Consider the following 22,273-nt stretch of genomic DNA (forward strand, 5'->3'; position numbering starts at 1 on the left):
CCCCAAAACTGTGTCTGCCGAAATGTATGGCCCCAAAGAACTACAGTTCTCGTAAATCGTTCTCACATCCCGGAGGTAATGTGAGGCGAATACGGAATTGCTCCTCCAAAAGGTGCTATCAAGGATATCTTTGATAGACATATTCCTTTGGAAGGCAAGAGAAGTAGCTACGGCTCTGACTTCGTGAGCTTTCACTTTAAAGAGGCTCAAATCAGTCTTCTGGCAAGATGAATGAGCCTCTTTAATGACGTCCCTCAAAAAGAAAGCCACAGCATTCTTTGACAATGGCAAATCTGGTCTTTTCACCGAGCACCAGAGATTACCTGAGGGACCTCTTATCTCTTTAGTTCTATGAACATAGAACTTGAGAGCCCTGACAGGGCACAGGGCTCTCTCTGGTTCTTGACCCACGAGACCCGACATACCTTTGATCTCAAAGCTCTTGGGCCAAGGATTAGACGGGTTCTCATTTTTAGCCAAGAAAGTTGGGCTCAACGAGCAGACAGCGTTGTCCCCCTTGAAGCCCACTAGGCTACTGAACGCTTGGATTTCACTAACTCTCTTCGCCGTCGCCAGAGAAGTTAGGAAAAGCGCTTTCTTCGTCAAGTCCCGTAGAGAAGCTTCGTGGAGAGGCTCAAAGGGACTTAACATTAGATGTTTAAGACCACATCGAGATTCCATGAGGGTGGTCTTGCCTGTGGAATCTTGGAGGTTTCGAATGACCTTAAGAGATCGTGGAGATCATTGTTGTCAGAGAGGTCCAGTCCTCTGTGTCGAAAAACGGCCGACAACATACTCCTATAACCCTTAATTGTAGGGACTGCCAATTTCTGCACATATCTTAAGTAGAGCAAGAAATCTGCTATCTGGTTCACAGAGGTCGTGGAAGAGGAAATTCCTTCCTTTTTGCACCATGCCCTGAAGGAGGCCCACTTTGATTGGTAGACAGCTCTTGAAGAGGCTCTTCTAGCATTAGCGATTGCTCTCGCAGCTGCTTTCGAAAAGCCTCTCGCTCTGGCCAACTTTTCGATAGTCTGAACGCAGTCAGAGCCAGAGCGGAGAGGTTTTGGTGATACCTTTTGAAGTGAGGCTGTTTGAGTAGATCTCTCCTCCAGGGCAACGTTCTTGGGAAGTCCACAAGGAAAGTCATGACCTCTGTGAACCATTCTCTTGCTGGCCACATCGGGGCAATCAGAGTCAACCTTGTCCCTTCTGAAGCTGCTAACTTCCTCATGACTTCCCCCATGATCTTGAATGGGGGAAAGGCGTAAAGATCTAGGTCTGTCCAGCTCCAAAGCAATGCATCCACCGCAATTGCTCCTGGATCCAGGACCGGGGAGCAATACAGAGGAAGCCTCTTCGTCCTTGACGTAGCGAACAGGTCGACTAGAGGACGTCCCCACAGTCTCCATAATTGCTGACAGACTTCCTGGTGCAAGGTCCACTCTGTTGGCAGAATTTGATTTCGACGACTGAGAAGGTCCGCCCTGACATTCTGTACCCCTGCCACGAATGCTCGTCAGGATCTGATCTGCCTTACGTCTGCCCATAGCAGAACTTCCCTTGCAAGGAGAAAAGGGATCGGGAGTGAGTTCCTCCCTGATTCTTCAGATATGCAAGGGCTGTGGTACTGTCCGAGTTGACTTGAATTACCTTGCCTGACACTTTGCCTTCGAAGAACTGCAGCGACAGGAAGATCGCTGCCAGTTCCTTCACATTGATGTGCCAGGCTACCTGTTCCCCTCTCCAGGAGCCTGACACTTCCTCCCCACCCTCCTAGTGTTGCTCCCCAACCGGAAATGGAAGCGTCTGAGAACAACACTAGGTCGGGGCTCAGAAGATTTAGGGATAAGCCCTCTCGCAACTTCTGAGGGTCGAGCCACCATCTTAAGTGATCTTTCACTGGGTTTGAGATCCTTAGGATCGCATTCAGGTCCTCCTTGGCTTTCCATTCTTCCGCAAGGAAAAATTGAAGAGGCCTGAGGTGCAGTCTTCCCAAGGAGACAAACTTTTCCAGCGAGGAAAATGGTGCCCAGCAGACTCATCCATCGCCGAGCAAGCCTCTCTCCCTAGGAAGGCTGAGACTTTCTCTAAGCCTAGCTGCTGACGTTCCTGGGATGGAAACGCCCGAAAAGCCACTGAATCCATCTGAATCCCCAGATACATGATGGACTGTGTCGGGGTCAGATGTGACTTTTCGGAGTTGACTAAAAGGCCCAGGGACTTTGCTAGGCTAACGTTGATTGAAGGTCCTCCAGACATTTTCTTCTCGACGACGCTCTGATCAGCCAATCGTCGAGGTAGAGGGATATCCTGATCCCTGAAGAATGCAGCCACCTCGCTACATTCTCATTATTACTGTAAAAACCATCTGGGGCCGAGCTGAGACCGAAACAAAGGGCTCTGAATTGCCAAACCCTGTTGCCTAAGACGAATCTCAGGTACTTCCTTGAAAGAGGGTGGACGGGGACGTGAAAGTACGCGTCCTGCAGGTCTAGAGACACCATCCAGTCGCCAGGTCTCAAGGCTCCTAGCACTGACTGAGGCGTCTCCATCTTGAACTTGTTTTTCTCCACAAAAAGATTGAGCCTGCTCACATCCAGGACTGGGCGCCAACCCGACGACTGCTTCGGCACCAGGAAAATCCTGTTGTAGAAGCCCGGTGACCCCAGATCCACGACTTGCTCCACCGCTCTTTTTTTCAACCATCTGGTCTAAAAGATCGAAAAGGATGCTTTTCTTCTCTCCCTGATAAGTCGGAGAGAGGTCTCTGGGAGTTGATGTTAAAGGAGGAGGATGTAAAAGGGGATCTTGTACCCTTGCTCTATGATCTTGAGAGTCCAAGGGTCCGCCCCTCTCTGCCTCCATGCCTCCGCAAAGAACTTCAGTCTGGCCCCGACTGGCGTCTGAAGGACAAGATCTTCATTTGGTGGATTTTGGCTTAAATGAAGCTCTTCCTCTCGAAAAACCTCTCCCTCGAGGAGCTGCTCTCGAGGGGGGTGGGGGGCCCCGCAAAGGGTTTGACTTTCTTCGGGGGTCTCACGAACGAAGATGTAGAAGGAACTGCTGGGCGCCTTGAAGACTGTGCCAAGAGGTCCTGGGTCGCCTTCTCCTGCAAACTAGCCGCAAGATCTTTCACCATGAGCCTGGGGGAAGAGATGGTCCGAAAGAGGCGAAAAGAGCAATTCCGCTTTCTGAGCGGGAGAAACCGACTTAGCGGTAAAATTACATAGAAGAGCTCTTTTCTTCAGGAAAGCTGTTCCAAAATGAGAAACCAGCTCTTCCGAACCATCCCTGACGGCCTTGTCCATACACGACAACACGCTGGACAGCTCCCCCAGACTGAGAGAATCAGGGCTTCTAGACTGAAGGTCCAAAACTCCCAAGCACCAGTCTAAGAAATTGAAGACTCCCAACGTGCGCAGCAGTCCTTTCAAGTGGTGGTCCGTCTCCACAGGAGTCCAGGACACCTTTGCAGATGATAAGAGGGACCTCCTCTGAGCGTCTACTAAACTGGAGAAGTCCCCAAGAGCGGACGAAGGAACCTTCACCCCCATCCTTGGTTTCATACCAAATGCCTCCTTTACCAGAGAGTCTAGAGGGAGGAAGGGCGAAAGTGGTCTTGCCCTGGTCCTTCCTTCGAGACATAAAATCTTGGAGCTTCTTGAAAGCCCTCTTGGTTGAAAGCGACGTCTTCATCTCGACAAACTCAGGAGTCTTGACTGACTTAGAAGACGAAAGTTGAGAGGGAGGAGACCTAGGGGCTGCCGGCTGAAACTCATCCCCGAAGGACGAACGTAACAGCCGCACAAGAACCTTATAGTCTGAGACAGCCGAAGCTACAGGAGGTTCCTCTTCGACTGAACTCGCTGGACTACTATGTTCCCCTTCTTCTCTAAGAGGAACTGGAGAACGTCCATCCGGAGAGGGCGTACGTCCAGCAGGCTTAGGTCTAAACAAAGACTTCTGCTGATTGGAAGTTACCGCTTCAGGCACGGGCTCGCCCTTACGACGATCCTTAAAACTTGTTGAAGGACGGACATCTTGTGAACGTAGAGCGTCCTTTGAAACGACGGGGACTGTCTTACTATTAGACACGTCCCTACGAGAGGAAGCACGAGCTTCCTGACGAGAGGCGCCAAAAGCGTCCTGCTTAGCAAGGCAAGCGTCCTGCCTCGTCCGAAAAGCGTCCTGCTTTGAACGGAGAGCGTCCTGCTGAGCGTCCTGCTTATTCGCGTAGCAAGCGTCCTGTCTGATGCGTCTTCAAAAGCGTCCTGCTTCGCGTAGCAAGCATCCTGTCGAAAGCGCAAAGCGTCCTGCTGAGCGTAAGATCTACCCGGAGAACGAGAACGGTGACGATCTGGAGGAGGAGAGAGAGACGAACGAGACGAGAGAGAAGGAGACTGCTTCGTCCTCTTGACGGGCAGCCTGACGTCCTTTCTCCGCTTAGGCTCGACTGCTGCTGGGCGAGTCCTTTGAGCCATGAGAGACGAAATCTGGTCCTGAAGGGACAAAAGGATTTTCTTCGTAGGTGACGAAGAAGAAGGGGCAGGACTGACCCTGCGAGAAGGCGAGGGGACGCCTCCTTCCTTCTCGCAGGTACAGCTACCTACATCTCAGGGGAACACGCCTGTGCGCGCAACCCAGCGTCCTCGTCGGTTGAGACTCTACTTCTCTTCTGAGGAGGAAAAGCGTCATACGCGTCCTCTGAAGAAAGCGGTGATATAGGACGTGAAGCGTCCTCAAAACGAAAAGTCCTTTTCAGCGGACAAGAGTCTCTCCGAGCGCTCCACCCCTTGCGCGGGGAGGATGCTTCGGAGGACGAAAAGCAATCCTTCAGGACGCGCGCCCGTGCGCGCTCCTTGGCAGCCTGGGACTTAGCAACAAGGCCTGCCGAAGGGATGCCAGATCGGTGGGGAGCCCCCGTAACCCTCTTGCGGCTTTCGACATACCCACTCCCTGAGTCCTGGGAGTCCGATAGAGGTCTAGGCCTAGAGGCATTATGGGGCCGATCTGACGCCCCCTCCACAACACTAGGGGCACGATCACAACTTTCACAGGGCCAGTTTCTAAGGCCAACACTTTAGATTCAAGAGCGCGAATAGACTCGAGAATCAGAGAAAGGGCATTACCTTCTCCAGACACAGCAATAGGGCCCGAAGGCAACAACACAGGATTAGGTTGAACAAAATCTACCGGTGTTAGAGGAGGAGAAATATTACATTCCTTACCTTTTGTAGAACTGCTCTTGGAGGAAGACCTCCTGACTCTATCACGCTCCAATTTACGCCGATAGGTCTCATACATCTTCCATTTATCATCTGACAAATCCCTGCATTCATTGCACCGATCATCAACCAAGCAAACATGCCCCCTGCATTCCATACAAACTGTGTGAGGATCAACTGAAGGTTTAAGAAGCCTCACCTTACATTCACTCCTCACACACACTCTGAAACTCCCTGTACTTGATCCCGACATCATGTACACAGAAAAGTCAATCACAAATCAAAAACCAATCCACTATTACGCGTGCCAATCCAACAATCCAGAGTCGATACCAAAAGTCAATCCAGATAATTTAAAGCGAGATAATCCAAAAATCCTAGACGGAGGTACTGCAAACAGTTGTTTCCAGCACCGGCGACAGAAAAAATATGAATAGAAAATGGGAATGGTTCCTGATATCCGCCTCCCAGCGGCGGGAATGGGTACTACCACCTGGCCGCCCACTGCGTGTGCCGCGAGTTTTGAAATTCTGTCAGACGTCAGAAAATACAGCTATATATATATCTGACAGGTAAGTTTCATGAACAAAATGAAATTTCATATATAATTGTATTCCAATCGCGCTGTGTGCAAAACGGTTAAAGGTAACAAGTTACTTTTTTTTCGTTGTAATGTACACTAAATTGCAATCATTTTGGTATATAACACATTGTAAAATGATAAAAGTAACACAGAGAAAATATTATCACAAAATAATGCATGAATTCGTAACGCGTGCGGACGTAAACAAATATTTTTTTTCAAAAAATTCACCATAAATCTAAATATTGTCCTAGAGACTTCCAATTTCTTTCAAAATGAAGACAAATGATTGAATATTACTATACTGTAAGAGTATTAGGTTACAATTGCAGTTTTCGACCATATCTGACGAGTTAAAGTTGACCGAATGTCGAATTTTTTTATAAATATATTTTTTTATATGCAATTATTTCGGAAATAAGAAAAGCTACAACCTTCAAATATTTTTCGTTTTATTCTACATGAAATTGCGCACATTTTCATATATAAAACTCTATGAAATGCCTAATATGAAATGGAGCAAATATTCCGAGAATGGGACGTACGCATTTCGGAGATTTGTGGCGGAGAATCCGCGCGCGGAGGAAGGAAAGATTTTTTTTTAAAAATTCACCATAAATCTAAATATTTTGCTAGAGACTTCGAATTTGTTTCAAGATGAAGATATATGACTGAATATTACTAGACTGTAAGAGTTTTAGCTTACAATTGCGTTTTTCGACCATTTCGGTAGAGTCAAAGTTGACCGAACATGGTTTTTTTTCTATTTATCGTGATTTATATGCAAATATTTCAAAAATGAGGAAAGCTACAACCTTCAATTATTTTTAGTTGTATTCTACATGAAACTGCGCACATTTTCATATATAAAACTTTATGTAACGGCTAATTTAAAATGGTGCAAACATTACCACAATCGCACGTATGATTTTTTCGGAAGAGTTACCGCGCGGACGTAAAGAAAGTGTTATTTTTTTCATAAATTCACCATAAATCGAAATTGCTAGAGACTTCCAATTTGTTGCAAAATGAAAGTAAATGATTGAATATTACTAGAATATAAGCGTTTTAGCTTACAATTGCGTTTTTCGACCATTTCGGTAGAGTCAAAGTTGACCAAAGGTTGAAATTTTGGCAATTATCGTTATTTATATGAAAATATCTCAAAACTGATAAAAGCTACAACCATGGGTTGTTTTTAGTTGTATTGTGCATGGAATTGCGCACATTTCCATATATAAAACTTTATATAACGGCTAATTTTAAAATGGTGCAAACATTACCACAATCGCATGTATGATTTTTTTCGGAAGAGTTACCGCGCGGACGTAAGGAAAAAGTTTTTTCATAAATTCACCATAAATCGAAATATTGTGCTAGAGACTTCCAATTAGTTGCAAAATTAAGGTATATGATTGAATATTACTAGAATATAAGCGTTTTAGCTTACAATTGCGTTTTTCGACTATTTCGGTAGAGTCAAAGTTGACCAAAGGTTGAAATTTTGGCAATTATCGTTATTTATATGAAAATATCTCAAAACTGATAGAAGCTACAATCATGAGTATTTTATTGTTGTGTTCTACATAAAAATGCGCACATTTTCATATATAATACTTCATGTAACGGCTAATTTACAATGGTCCAAAAATTATGTCAAAGTGACGAAATAATTTCAGAGATGTGTCACAGATACCTTTTAGTGCGGCAAGAAAGAAATTCGCGCTTGCGCGCCTGCGTAACGATTGTAAACAAAACAACGCCTTGATCCGTGAACTCCCAGCATCCCCCAAGGCGCGTGATTCAAAAGTTTTAGGCTGGTAGGCCTATAAGTATTTTTCCGCGAATTTAAAAAAAAAACTTTTGTAAGTTGACGTAAAATACGTCCAGTCGGCACACGGGAGACAAAAAATGTCGACGTAAAATACGTCCAGTCAGCGTAAGAGGGTTAACAAAAAAAATAATTTAGTTCTGAATCACAAGATGCCTTCAAGTCATATTTCGACTTGAAAACACACAGTATAACGAAAAATGACCTTGTCTCATATAAGTAAAGTATCTACATATTCGTTTAAGCTGACTAGATGCAAGAAAATTAGCTGAGAATTGAGTTCAATACGGCAAAATAAACTTGTACTCGCCATCAGCCGATTTCCAAACAAAACATTGACTGCTATGTAAATATTTCATAAATACAATTTCTGGGCTCAGCCCGTGTCGCTCCGTGAAATGCATCCTTGACCCTCATTTCTAAGGCATAATATTGCTATACATACCAGAGAAAAAAGAGAAACATTAGTGCCAGAATAACTGGCTCGCTCACCTTTTAATAAAGGTGTCAGTATAGTAAAAGAGCGAGTGGGAACCACTACCAGAGGTCCATTGCCAATTAGTTTCCTTCTCTGCCAAAATCCCCCGTCTACAGAGGAGCCGAACCAAAGCCCCGCTACCCGCTACTACTACAGTGAGCGTCTCTTTCGTCATTCCTTTCGATAGCATCGTTAGCGCCGCACGCATTTTTGCTTTGTGTTGTGTTTTCGCTTTCGTCTGGAATTCTTCCCTGATCCAAGATGGCTCAAGCTTCTGCATCCAAGTTAAGTACTGCTTTTAAGGTTTTAGATCTCATTATTAAGATCTACATCGTTTTTTGAGTCTTAGTGTGATAACGGGAGCTCTTTGTTCCCGAGCCGCCTTCTCCTGCTCGTCGACCGCATGGCGGTCTCACATGTTCCTTTTGGTCCCCTATACCATCTGCACATACGATGTTATGCGGTATTTTACCTTATCATTTATATTTATTATCATTTAATGCTGTTAGCTTGATTTGATTCATTTCATGTTTCGGATCGTAGCCTAGCCTAATCAGATCCTGATTCACTGTCGTTAGGAGTTCTATTCCCCTTCCTGCATTGGGACCTTGTCCCTTCGTATTGTCCTTCTGCTCCCTAGTCGCCTGCCCCCGATTCTTTCGGTATGGCATACTGTCTGGCCGCGCGAGGACCAGGCTAACACACCCAAATCGTCAGATTTGCGATTAGCCTAGCCCTTCAGGACATTCCTTTCTCTCTTTCATGTTTTTATTTTGTCTTTCCACCCCCGTGCTAGGCTAGTTAGCTATCTCATTATTGATATTTATTATTCATTTGTGTGCTATGGCTGCGGCTTGGGCTGGCCTATAGGCCTTCCCTCATCGACTGGCCTTTTCACACCGCGTGTCTGTTCACCCGGCTGAGAAGGTTTCCAGTTGATCGCGTACGAGCCACCCTGTTACCGACCTCCCACTCCCCTCCCCCGCTTCCCCCCCTTCCTTCCCGCTCACCCACCTCGGTGCAGTGACGACTTGCTCGCTACCCAGCTAGCCTAGCCGAGTCTACTTAGGGAACGGGGGGTAGAGCCCTGAGGGAGGGGGAGAGGGACACACTCGGTGCTCAGGCATACCGCACCTAGCCGCCTGTCTACAGGGTCCAGGGACTCGTCCCCCCCCTCCCTCTACCTCTGGTGGGCCTCTAGGCATGGGAGGCCGGGATCCCGTCCCTCTCACCCTTCGTATGACTACTCCCCTCCACCACCCCTCACGTCTGTCACCCTCCCACCCGCTCCGGCGGTCTCAGACCCCGGCTGACGCCGGCCCTGACCTTGAGCTTGGGACTTTCAGACTTAAGGCTCCGGCCTTGTAGTGGAGCTCTCTTTCATGAGTTTTTGTTTATTTTGTATCTCTTGCCATAGCACACACGCACACGCCTGTACATATATATTTATTATTATTATTATTATTTTTGTCTTTACGACGGAGTTCCCACTCCACTAGGTTTTTGTCACCCAGTCTCAGCACTCTTACCCCCTGATCATTTGTATGTTACTCCGGCACCGAGTATGCCTCATTCATATTCCATGAAGTTTTACTCCGGCCCAGACCGGAGTTGTTGAATGCATGCTCTCACGTTCCACTGGTAACATCGGGTTTTATATTTAGGCCCCGGAGTAATTGTGACAGGGTGACACTTACCTTCCTTTATTTATTATTATAATACGTAGGTACATAGTTATGTATCTATTTATATAATGACACTCTGCACGGTATGATAATTAATTGTTAAACTTCTCCGGAAGTTTTTCAATGGTACTCATGTATCATTCGACTTACAGGTTACCTGTTACCAAGAGAAGGGCTGCCATGCAGTTCTGCAGGACCCCTGCGGCCATGAGGTGTGCCGTTCCCACCCGGGCTGAGCGGTGAGGGTGGACGATTACACAGTGTGGCACCACGAAAACTGCTCAACGTGCTACATCCTGGTGTCCGAAGCCTCCAGAGAAGTATGTCTTATTTCAGACTACCCTTGTTGTGATACATTGAGTTTCCTTACTAATAATTACCTTTGATACTAGTGTATTCTGTCTCTAGTTATAAGTCTAACTTTAACACCTTTTACAGGGCCTGGAAGATGTCCAGTCAGCAGCGCTGGCCTCCCTGAAAGCCTGGGTCGGGGGTTTTGGGAGGAACTCCCCCAAGGGACGCCCCTACATCCTCGCCCAGGACATGGCGGACCTTATTTTTCCTGGGGCCAAGAAGGGGTCAGTGGTGGAGCCGGACGTGGCGGCCCCCCTCATTGTGGACATTCAGGCCATGGTCGCGCCCCAGGAGGAAGGCGCTTTCTTTATTCATGAGGGAGAAAGGTGGCACTATTTCCTTAAAAGGAATTAGACAGCAAATCTTGTACTTTATTAGACAAGCCAACCCAGATTCCTTCCCCAAAGTCCTCGACATTAGAGCTGTAGCCACATCAATTAACTATTGCCAACATATGAATTTCGATGATCTTAAGAAATATACAGGCTGGAAGTCACCGACAGTATTCAGGCGCCATTACCTGAAATCCTTAGAATCTTTAAAATTTCCAGCAGTGGCAGCGGGAAACACAGTTTCCCCTGACCCTGTCTAAGTAGTTAGCCATAGATCCAGATCTCCTTTCTACCTGCCTCACTAACATCCTTCCTGCGACCCTGCCACCAGGTTCACCACTAACCTTTGAGCCTTAGTTGCCAAGGCTATATAGTGAGGTTTTCCTTATTTTTTGGCTAGGAATCCTCACATTTGTATATTCTTGACATTGTATAAATTAACTTATTATAAATTGGTATAACTGTACTTTTATCATCTTTCTTAGTCATAAGAATAATCCAACTGCTCTGAGTTAATTTAAGTGTAAATTCACTAGTTTGTAATTTTTACAAGATTATATTCATTTTTAGTTAATTTGTTTTTATTACTTTCCTTATTTTGTTTTATTCTTTACCAAGCTTGTGGCCATTTCTCTGGTACTATTTCACAAAGTGACACGGGCTGAGCCCAGAAAAGGGATTTTGACGAAGGAAAAATCTATTTCTGGGCAAGAGCCCATGTCACCCAGTGAAATTCCCCCCTTTTTTATTGACCCCACCCTTTAGCCCAAGCTTGGTTCTCTTAACATTCAAGGATGGCCGCTAGAGGCGCTGGTGTTGGCGTGGGAGCGCTGGTAGTAGTAGTTGCTGGCGCGGGCTGTGTATCAGCTCTCTCTAGCAGGGGGATTTTGTGAAGGAGATATCTAAATGACAAGAGGCCCGTGGTAGTGGCTTCACTTGCCCCAGAAACCATACCGACACCCTCTTTTATTTAAGGTGAGCGAGTCAGAATGCTCTTGACATTCCATTTTGGTTTTTTCTCTGGTAATGTTAGCAATTTTTACCTTAGTAATATGAACTGAAAGGATATTTCACTGGGTGACACGGGCCCTTGCCCAGAAATAGATTTTTCCTTCGTCGGACAAAGGGAAAAGTTTTTTTTTTTAAATTCACCATAAATCGAAATATTGTGCTAGAGACTTCTCATTTGTTGCAAAATGAAGGTGAATGATTTATTATTACTAGAATGTAAGAGTTTTAGCTTACAATTGCATTTTTCAACCATTTTGGTCAAGTCAAAGTTGACCAAAGGTTGAAATTTTGGCACTTTTTGTGATTTATATAAAAATATTTCAAAACTGATAGAAGCTACAACCATGGGTTGTTTTTGTTGTGTTCTACATGAAATTGTGCACATTTTCATATATAAAACTTTATGTAACAGCTAATATAAAATGGACGTAAAGAAAAGTTTTTTTTTTACAAAAATTCACCATAAATCAAAATATTGTGCTAGAGACTTCCAATTTGTTGCAAAATGAAGGTAAATGATTGAATATTACTAGAATGTACAAGTTTTAGCTTACAATTGCGTTTTTCGACCATTTCATAAGAGTCAAAGTTGACCGAAGGTTGAAATTTTGGCACTTATCGTGATTTATATGAAAATATTTCAAAACTGATAAAAGCTACAACCATGTGTTGTTTTTTGTTGTATTCTACATGAAATTGCGCACATTTCCATATATAAAACTATGTAACGGCTAATATAAAATGGTCCAAAAATTATGACAAAGTGACGAAAGAATTTATGAGATGTGTCGCTAATGCTTTTAAGTAAGAGAAGAAAGAGATTCGCGTATGCGCGCGAGTAACGCTTGTAAACAAAACAACAGCTTGATCCGTGAACTCTCATTATTCCTCAAGGCGCGCGATCTAAAATTTTTTTTGCAAACTAGGCCTATAACTATTTTTCCACAAATACAGTGGTACCTCTAGACACGAAAGGCTCAACTTACAAAAAACTTGAGATACGAAAGCAAATATGAAGATTTTTGTGGCTCTACATACAAAAATTGTTCAAGATACGAAAGGTTGTTGCTGTAAAGTCCGAGATTCGCCCGGACCACCGATAAATATTTTAAAACTCACTCGCCGCCAACTGAGTAGACTCGCCACCATCCTCCCGCTCTCCCATTGGTTCCTGATGCTAGTCACCGCCATAAGATCCTTCTCTCCTATTGGTCAGCATCTCTCCCAAGATCCCATCATGCATCTACGTAGCGGCATGCTTCTTCGGCCACTTCGCGGCATCATAAGCACGCGGAATTCGTTCGTTCTATATGATTTCGTTTATTAAAGTAAATTCGTTAGTGATTTCGTTGTAGTACTACTTTATTGTGTTGTGTGAGAACTTTACTTCATACGTATACGGACTACATAATTACGTACAGTATATACGTAGTCATGGGTCCCAAGAAAGTTGAAGTAGTAAAGAAGAGGATGCTTTCTTTGGAGACGAAGATGGAGATCATTAAAAAATATGAAGCTGGTATGCGATTGAGTGTGATTGCCAAGGAATACGGTCAAAATCCGTCGACAATAGGTACCTTTGTTAAGCAGAAGGATGTCATCAAAGCAGCTACACCTTCCAAGGGCGTCACTATTTTGTCCAGCAAGAGGACCCACATGCACAATGAGATGGAAAGGCTGCTTCTTGTCTGGATAAAAGACAAAGAAATCGCTGGCGATACAATAACCGAGACAGCAATCTCCCACAAGGCCAGCGCTATTTTCGTCAATTTGATTGCCCAGGCCGAAGACGACAGAGGAGAAGGGACATCGACACCAACCCCAGAGTTCAAGGTTTCTCATGGGTGGTTCGAAAAATTCTGTAAACGGACTGGCATCCATTCGGTGGTGCGGCATGGGGAGGCTGCCAGCTCGGACACGAAAGCGGCTGAAGCCTTTATGAGGACGTTTGACGAGATGACGCTCAACGAAGGCTACAGTTCTCAGCAAGTCTTCAACTGTGATGAGACTGGCCTTTTTTGGAAAAAAAATGCCTCGTCAGACGTACATCACGCAGGAAGAGAAGAAGCTACCCAGGCATAAGCCGATGAACTTCAGGCTTATGCTCGCACTTTGTTCGAATGCCAGTGGGGATTGCAAGGTGAAGCCCCTACTTGTGTATAGCCCCCTACTTGTGTATTCGGAGACTCCTAGAGCCTTCAAGGCCCACAAAGTGCTTAAGGAGAAGCTTCCAATGATGTGGAGGGCTAATGCGAAAGCCTGGGTAGCGAGACTTTTGTCCACCGAGTGGGTAAATCTGTGTTTCGGCCCGACAGAAGATATTCTTGGAAGAGAAGCGCCTCCCTCTGAAATGTCTGCTGGTGTTGGACAATGCCCCTGCTCACCCTCCTGGCCTCGAGGAAGTTATCCTAGCGGAGTATTCTTTCATCAAGGTTCTTTCTTTATCTTCCGCCTAACACCACCCCTCTCCTCCAGCAAGTGATATCGAACTTTAAGAAGCTGTATACGAAACATCTTTTCAAGAGATGTTTCGACATCACAGATACCACAAACCTCACCTCGCATGAATTTTGGAAGGAACATTTTGATGTTCTGATATGCATCCGACTCATCGACCAAGCTTGGCAGGGGGTTTCAAGGCGAACCTTGAATTCTTCATGGAGGAAACTCTGGCCTGATACCGTATCCGCCCGAGACTTCGAGGGATTCGACGTGGGCAAAGCTGGTGCTGCAGATTCAGGAACAGGTGACGATCCTGAAACTGTTTCGCAACCAGATCTTGACGAGATCATTGCACTCGGCAAGTCCATGAGGCTGGTCGCCGACGAGGACGACATCAATGACCTCGAGGAGCACCAAGAGGAGCTTACGACGGATGACCTGAAGGAGTTGGAGGCCATGCAACATAACGTCGTTCAAGAAGAGTTCTCTAGTAGCGGCGAGGAGGAGGATGACGACATTATGACAATGGCAGAAATTAAGGATGCTCTAGCTGCTTTTCATAAGGTGCAATCATTTGTAGAAAAGAGACACCCCAAAAAGGCTTACACAGGTCATATGCTGGCACAGTTCGATGACGTTTGCCGGAGTCGTTTCAGGAACATTGTCAAAAGCAATCTTTGGATAGTTATTTTTTAAAGAGGCCTTTAGTAGGAGTAAGCAAAAAGGAAGAACCAAGTGATACTACGTGTTGCTTCGTGAAATATCCTTTCAGTTCATATTTCTAAGGTAAATAATGCTAACATTACCAGAGAAAACTAAAAAGGGGATGTCAGAGCATTCTGACTCTCTCACCCTAAATAAAAAGAGGGTGTCGGTATGGTACTGGGGCGAGTGAAACCACTACCACGGGCCTCTTGTCATTTAGATCTCTCCTCCACAAAATCCCCTTGCTAGAGAGAGCTGGTACACAGCCCGCGCCAGCAACTACTACTACTTGCTCCCCCACGCCAACACCAGCGCCTCTAGCGGCCATCCTTTCCGTTAGCAGCATCCTAGGAGCCCACACGTTTTTCTCTCACATTGCTTTTGTGCTTCCGTTTTGGGATTTTTCTGTACTATGGAACTTCAAACCATCGCTGCAGCTAAGTTAAGTACTGCCTAAGTGTTCCACGTAATTTTAGCCAGCTAGGACCCGTTTTACCGCTGTTTTTAGGTATTATTACGGTGCCTCCTGCGACATGGCTTCAGGCTCGCCATAACGGCTCGCCTCATGTGATTCATTTCTAGCTCCTTCGGTCTCCCATACCGTTGTAGCTATGTCTTACATGTGGTGCAAGATGTGCTATTTGTATTTTACTTTTATGGGAATCCTATGCCTTTATGTCTTAGCTCAGTGTTCATGCATGCATGTGCCTTTGTCTAGGTCTGTTAGGCATGTGGGGACGTATGCCCCTCTCTCTCTTTTTTAGTCCTACCACCCTGGCCGTCGCCCTCTGTTTCTACGTACTGGCAGAGGCCAGCTCCCGAGTAGTTGGGCTTCCTACCTTCCAGGTCGATTAGCCTAGCTTCTCTAGGATGTTGCTTTCCCTTTGTCTTATGATTCCCTTCCTTTCTGTTTTGATAACTGTGTTTTATTTATATCGCATGTAGGAGACGGTTTGTGCTAGCCTAGGCTATCTCAGTTCGCCTGGTCTATCCGTCCGCGTGGTCCTACCACGTTTGCGGTGGGCCAGACGATCGCCACGAGCCATCAGCTCAGTCCCCATCCCTGCTTCTCTCTCCCCTGCGCGGGTGGGAAGGCAGGTCGCGCTCGCTCACGGTTCCCACGGCAACCATCCGGGCTCTCCTCCCCTCCTCCTCTCTCCCCAGAGAGGATACGGGAGTCACGGGGCAGGTTCCTGAGTCTGGCTCTTCATACCGTTCTCACCCTGGGTTCCATGGGGGGGTCTCTTGTACGCTCGGGTTGGGTTGGCCACCTCGGGTCCCTCTTTAGCTCTCTCCTACCCCGGTCAGCCCCCTGCCTACCCACCGCGCCAGTGGCGGGCTCAACTGGCCCCGCCAGTTCTTCTAGGGGGTGACGGAGAGTAGCACCACTACATGCATCTATATATATATATACATTTTTGTTCCTATTATTATCATTTGGTGTTATCATTATGTTTGTATATTCCACTAAGCCGGCGGAGTGCCCGCTCACCAAGCGGGTTCTCCTCCTGCCTGCGATATTTTTATACGGCGGAGCTGCGCTCCACCTATCCTTGTTATGTCTTTTCTGGATTAACCCTCTCATGTTCCTCCACCATCCTTGTACTCCTCACTCCGGCGTATAGACTGGTGGCTAGTTTGGTGAAACTCCTTACTCCGGTGCCAAAATATTGATCCTCAAAATATCCTTTTCTTAGAATCGGATAAAAGAGAATCAACTTTACGTCGGTATGAGGCAGCTGTTAAAAAGCTAGCAAATTTCCTGAAGGAAACAGAATCTCGAACCAAGACTACTAATCTGGATATCTCCTTCTTCAGATCCTTATTTGAAAAAGGTTTAGCAGCTAGTGCTATTGCTACCAATAAGTCAGCTTTAAAGAAAATCTTCCAGTTTGGCTTTAAGATAGACTTAACCCTCTTACGCCGACTGGACGTATTTTACGTTGACATTTTTTGTCTCCCGTGTGCCGACTGGACGTATTTTACGTCGACATTTTTTGTCTCCCGTGTGTCGACTTGACGTATTTTACGTTGACTTACAAAAGTTTTTTTTAAAATTCGCGGAAAAATACTTACAGGCCTACCAGCCTAAAACTTTTGAATCATGCGCCTTGGGGGATGCTGGGAGTTCACGGATCAAGATGTTGTTTTGTTTACAATCGTTACGCAAGCGCGAATTTCTTTCTTGCCGCACTAAAAAGTATCTGTGACACATCTCGGAAATTATTTTGTCACTTTGACATAATTTTTGGACCATTGTAAATTAGCCGTTACATGAAGTATTATATATGAAAATGTGCGCATTTTTATGTAGAATACAACAATAAAATACTCATGATTGTAGCTTTTATCAGTTTTGAGATATTTTCATATAAATAACAATAATTGCCAAAATTTCAACCTTTGGTCAACTTTGACTCTACCAGAATGGTCAAAAATTGCAATTGTAAGCTAAAACTCTTATATTATAGTAATATTCAATCATTTACCTTAAATTTGCAACTAATTGGAAGTCTCTAGCACGATATTTCGATTTATGGTGAATTTATGGAAAAACTTCTTCCTTACGTCCGCGCGGTAACTCTTCCGAAAAAAATCATACATGCGATTGTGGTAATGTTTGCACCATTTTAAAATTAGCCGTTATATAAAGTTTTATATATGGAAATGTGTGCAATTTCATGCACAATACAACTATAAACAACCCATGGTTGTAGCTTTTATCAGTTTTGAGATATTTTCATATAAATAACGATAATTGCCAAAATTTCAACCTTTGGTCAACTTTGACCAAACCGAAATGGTCGAAAAACGCAATTGTAAGCTAAAACGCTTATATTCTAGTAATATTCAAGCGTTTACCTTCATTTTGCAACAAATTGGGAGTCTCTAGCACAATATTTCGATTTATGGTGAATTTATGAAAAAAATAACATTTTCTTTACGTCCGCGCGGTAACTCTTCCGAAAAAATCATACGTGCGATTGTGGTAATGTTTGCACCATTTTAAATTAGCCGTTACATAAAGTCTTATATATGAAAATGTGCGCAATTTCATGTAGAATACAACAAAATATAATTGAAGGTTGTATCATTTCTCATTTTTGAAATATTTGCATATAAACTCACGATAAATGAAAAAAAACCACGTTCGGTCAACTTTGACTCTACCGAAATGGTCGAAAAACGCAATTGTAAGCTACAACTCTTACAGTCTAGTAATATTCAGTCATTTATCTTCATCTTGAAACAAATTTGAAGTCTCTAGCAAAATATTTAGATTTATGGTGAATTTAAAAAAAAATCTTTCCTTCCCTCCGCGTGCGGATTCTCCGCCACAAATCTCCGAAATGCGTACATCCCATTCTCGGAATATTTGCTCCGTTTCATATTAGGTATTTCATAGAGTTTTATATATGAAAATGTGCGCAATTTCATGTAGAATAAAACGAAAAATATTTGAAGGTTGTAGCTTTTCTTATTTCCGAAATAATTGCATATAAAAAATATATATATAAAAAAATTCGACATTCGGTCAACTTTAACTCGTCAGATATGGTCGAAAACTGCAATTGTAAGCTAATACTCTTACAGTATAGTAGTATTCAATCATTTGACTTCATTTTTGAAAAGAAAGTTGGAAGTCACTAGGACAATATTTAGATTTTATGGTGAATTTTTTGAAAAAAATATTTTTTGTTTACGTCCGCGCGTTACGAATTCATGCATTATTTTGTGATAATATTTTCTCTGTGTTGCTTTTATCGTTTTACAATGTGTTATATACCAAAATGATCGCAATTTAGTGTACATTACAATGAAAAAAATAAAGTAACTTGTTACCTTTAACCGTTTTGCGCACAGCATGATTTGAATACAATTATATATGAAATTTCGTTTTGGCGCTATCATATATTGCATTATTTATATATGATAATGATAATTTCTTTCATTTCTGATGGTTGCATACTAAACTTCAGCCAATGAAAAAAAAGGAGCCAAAAATGAACTCTTAATCTTGAAAACTAAGCGCTCTGTGATTTTTTGAAAAAAATATTTTTTCCGCTTCCGCGCTCACTCTGAAACACCTCCGGCACACGGGAGACATTTTTTTTTTTACCGCTTCGGCGTAAGAGGGTTAACAGACTCTTATTTTTCTTCTACTCCTAAAGCTTGTGCTAGGCTCAGACCATCAGAGAGACCTAGCTCAATTTCATGGTTCTAAATGATGTTCTCAAGCTGGTTTCAGATACTGACAACGATTCATGTAGCTATATACCACCCCTAAGGAAAACATTATTTCTGCTAAGCCTGGCTTCAGGAGCCAGGATATCTGAACTGTCGGCTCGCTCTAGAGACTCTGGCCATATCAAATTTCTTCCATAAGGCGTAGTTCTTCTATCCCCAGATCGTAGTTTTTTGGCCAAAAATGAGGATCCTTTAATGAGATGGGCTCCTTGGAAGATCCTCCCTCTTCCTCAAGACCCTTCTCTATGTCCAGTGGCGACCTTACGAGTCTATCTGTCCAGGACATCTAGGTCCTCAGGTCCCTTATTCAAAGGAGAGAAAGCTGGCACTATTTCCTTAAAAGGAATTAGGCAACAAATCCTGTACTTTATCAAACAAGCCAACCCTGATTCATTCCCCAAAGCCCACGACATCAGGGCAGTAGCCAGGCTGGAAGTCGCCGACAGTATTCAGACGTCACTACCTGAAATCCTTAGAATCTCTTAAATTTCCAGCAGTGGCAGCGGGAAACACAGTTTCTCCTGACACTGCCTAAGTAGTTTTAGTCATAGATCCAGATCTCCTTTCTACCTGCCTCACTAACATTTTTCCTGTGATCCTGCCACCAGGCTCTACCCTGTTTTGAGCCTTAGCTGCCAAAAGGCTATATCGTGATGTTTTCCCTTATTTTTATGCTAGGGTTACTCACAACTGTATATAATGTATCATTCTAGTTTTAAGTTATCGTAAGTTAGCATAAGTATACTGTTAATTCCTGTTACTTATTTTAAGGCTAACATAAGTTACTATAAGTTAGTTTAAGTATTTATACGATAACTTTGTAATATTTACTCTAGATTATACTCATCTTATGTTTTTTCGTGTTTTCTTATTACCTTATACTGTTACCTTTTCCCCAAGCTTGTGGCTAATTCTCTGGTACTATTTCACAAAGCGACACGGGCTGAGCCCAGAAAAGGGATTTTGACGAAGGAAAAATTTATTTCTGGGCAAGGGTTCGTGTCACCCAGTGAAATAATCCTTAAGTTCATTATTTCTAGGTAAATGATACTAACATTATACCAGGGAAAAAATAAATTCAGGAGGATGTCAGAATAACGGACTCGCTCACCCTAAATAAAAAGAGGGTGTCGGTATGGAGCTGGGGCGAGTGAGACCACTACCACGAACCTCTTGTCATTTAGAATTCTCCTTCATCAAAATCCCCCTCCTGAGAGAGCTGATACAAAGTCGGAGTCAGCAACTACTACTACTACGCTACCCACCACGCCAACTGCAGCGCCTCTGGTGGCCATCCTTGTAGTTAGATGCCAATCTTGGGCTGCAGGGCAGGGAACAGGGGGGGGATTTCATTGGGCAACACGAACCCTTGCCCAGAAATAGATTTTTCCTTCGTCAAAATCCCTTTTCTGGGCTCAGTTCGTGTCGCTTCGTGAAATAGTACCAGAGAATTAGCACAAGATTGGAAAAGTAAAAAAGAGAAAGGTCTCAATAAAACAAAAGAAGTAAAAAAGAGTAAATATAATCTGATTGAGAGCTTACAAGTTATCATAAAATAAAGTTAACTTAAACTAATGAAACAAATTATATACAGTTAACCTTAAAATTATACTTAAACTAACTTATGATAACTTATCTAATACAAGTGAGGTTCAATAAAAAAGTACATAAGGAGAGAACACTCACTGAAACTTATATATTTAAATCACAAACAGCATCTAAATTATATGTTGGTGTGCTTCCCTAGCATAAAAATAAGGGGAGCAACACCGATTAGTTACAAAAATTCCATATATACATTTATAGTTGTGGGTGCCCCTAGCAAAAAAATAAGGGACACACCACTATATGTAGCCTTTTAAGCAGCTAAGGCTGAAGGACCCAATGAGCATAACGGTAAGGTTAGGTGCATTGTTAGTTGAGGCAGGTAAAAAGGAGATCGGGATCTTCGACTACGACTACTGAGCAGTGTCAGGGGAAACTATGTTTCCCGCTGCTACTGCCGGAAATTTTAAAGATTCCAAGGACTTTAAATAATGACGCTTAAAAACTGTTGGCGATTTCCAGCCTGTATATTCTTTAAGTCATCAGGTCATATGCTGGAAATAATTAATGGAGGTGGCTACTGCCCTGATGTCATGGGCTTTGGGGAATGAGTCAGGATTAGCTTGTTTAATAAAGTAAAGGATTTGTTGCCTAATTCCCCTTATTGAAATAGTACCACCTTTTTCCCTCATGAAGAGGGGGCCTGAGGATCTAGAGGTGTCCTGGACAGGAAAGGCTTCGTAAGTCGTCACCGGACAAAGAGAAGGGTCTTGTGGAAGAGGGACGACCTTCCAAAGGGGCCACCTCATTAAGGGGTCCTCATTCTTTGCCAAAAAAACTACGAATCTGGAGATAGTAAGACTTTCTCCTGAGGGAGGAATTCTATGTCCAGCATCTCTGGAAATGGGGCCGACAGTTCTGATATTCTGGCTCCTGAGGCCAAACTTAGTAAGAATGATTTTTCCTCAGTAGCATTTATATAGGTACATAAAGAAAACGTTGTCAGTGTTTGAAGCCAGTTTTGAGAACGTCATTCAAGAACCATGAAACTGAACTAGGCCTTTCAGAAGGTCTGAGCCTAGCACAGGCTTTAGGAATAGACATAAAGTAGGAGTCTGTTAAGTCTATTTTAAAACCAAACTGAAAGATTTTCTTTAAAGCTGACTTATTAGTGGTAATAGTACTAGCTGCTAATCCTTTTTCGAATAAAGATCTGAAAAAGGATATAGCCAGGTTGACTGTCATGGTTCTGGTGTTTGTTTCCTTCAGGAAATTTGCTAACTTCTTAACAGCAGCATCATATTGACGTAAAGTTGATTCTCTCTTATCTGATTCTAAGAAAAGAATGTTCTGAGGATCAATATTTGCATCTCTTTTAGCCGCAAACTTCATGAAGTCCATAAAGTTTAGGGTTTTTGAGAATTCCTGAGGAAGCGAACACAGTCCTCATTTGTACTGACTGAGATAGTTTGGGATTGGGGATCCGTCGAGGTTGGAGACCCAATTCCAGAAGCAGAGGATACCAGTTGCTCTTGGGCCAATCCGGGACTACTAGAGCTACTTGTCCCTTGAATGTCCTGAGTTTGTTCAGGACTTTCAACAGAAGATTCAGTGGAGGAAAGATGTATATCTTCTCCCACTGATTCCAATCTATGGACATGGCATCTATGGCATAGGCCAGAGGGTCCAGGTTGGGGGCCACATAGCAAGGGAGCTTGTGGTTCACTTGAGATGCGAATAGATCTACTTGGAGACCTGGAACACTCCGGTGTATCCACTGGAATGAGTTCTTGTCCAGGGACCACTCTGATTCTAGAGGAACTGATCGAGA

At 43.7% G+C, this 22,273-nt stretch overlaps 1 protein-coding gene across 3 annotated transcripts in view; it reads right to left on the bottom strand.

The window, feature by feature from the left end:
• LOC135220779 (general transcription factor IIH subunit 4-like) overlaps positions 1 to 22,273 on the bottom strand; it is a 143,557-nt gene that overhangs the window by 7,050 nt on the left and 114,234 nt on the right. The gene's annotated exons all lie outside the window — the stretch shown is intronic.

The sequence above is a fragment of the Macrobrachium nipponense genome, chromosome 2 (assembly GCF_015104395.2).
Source record: "Macrobrachium nipponense isolate FS-2020 chromosome 2, ASM1510439v2, whole genome shotgun sequence".
Taxonomy (NCBI): Eukaryota; Metazoa; Arthropoda; class Malacostraca; order Decapoda; family Palaemonidae; genus Macrobrachium; species Macrobrachium nipponense.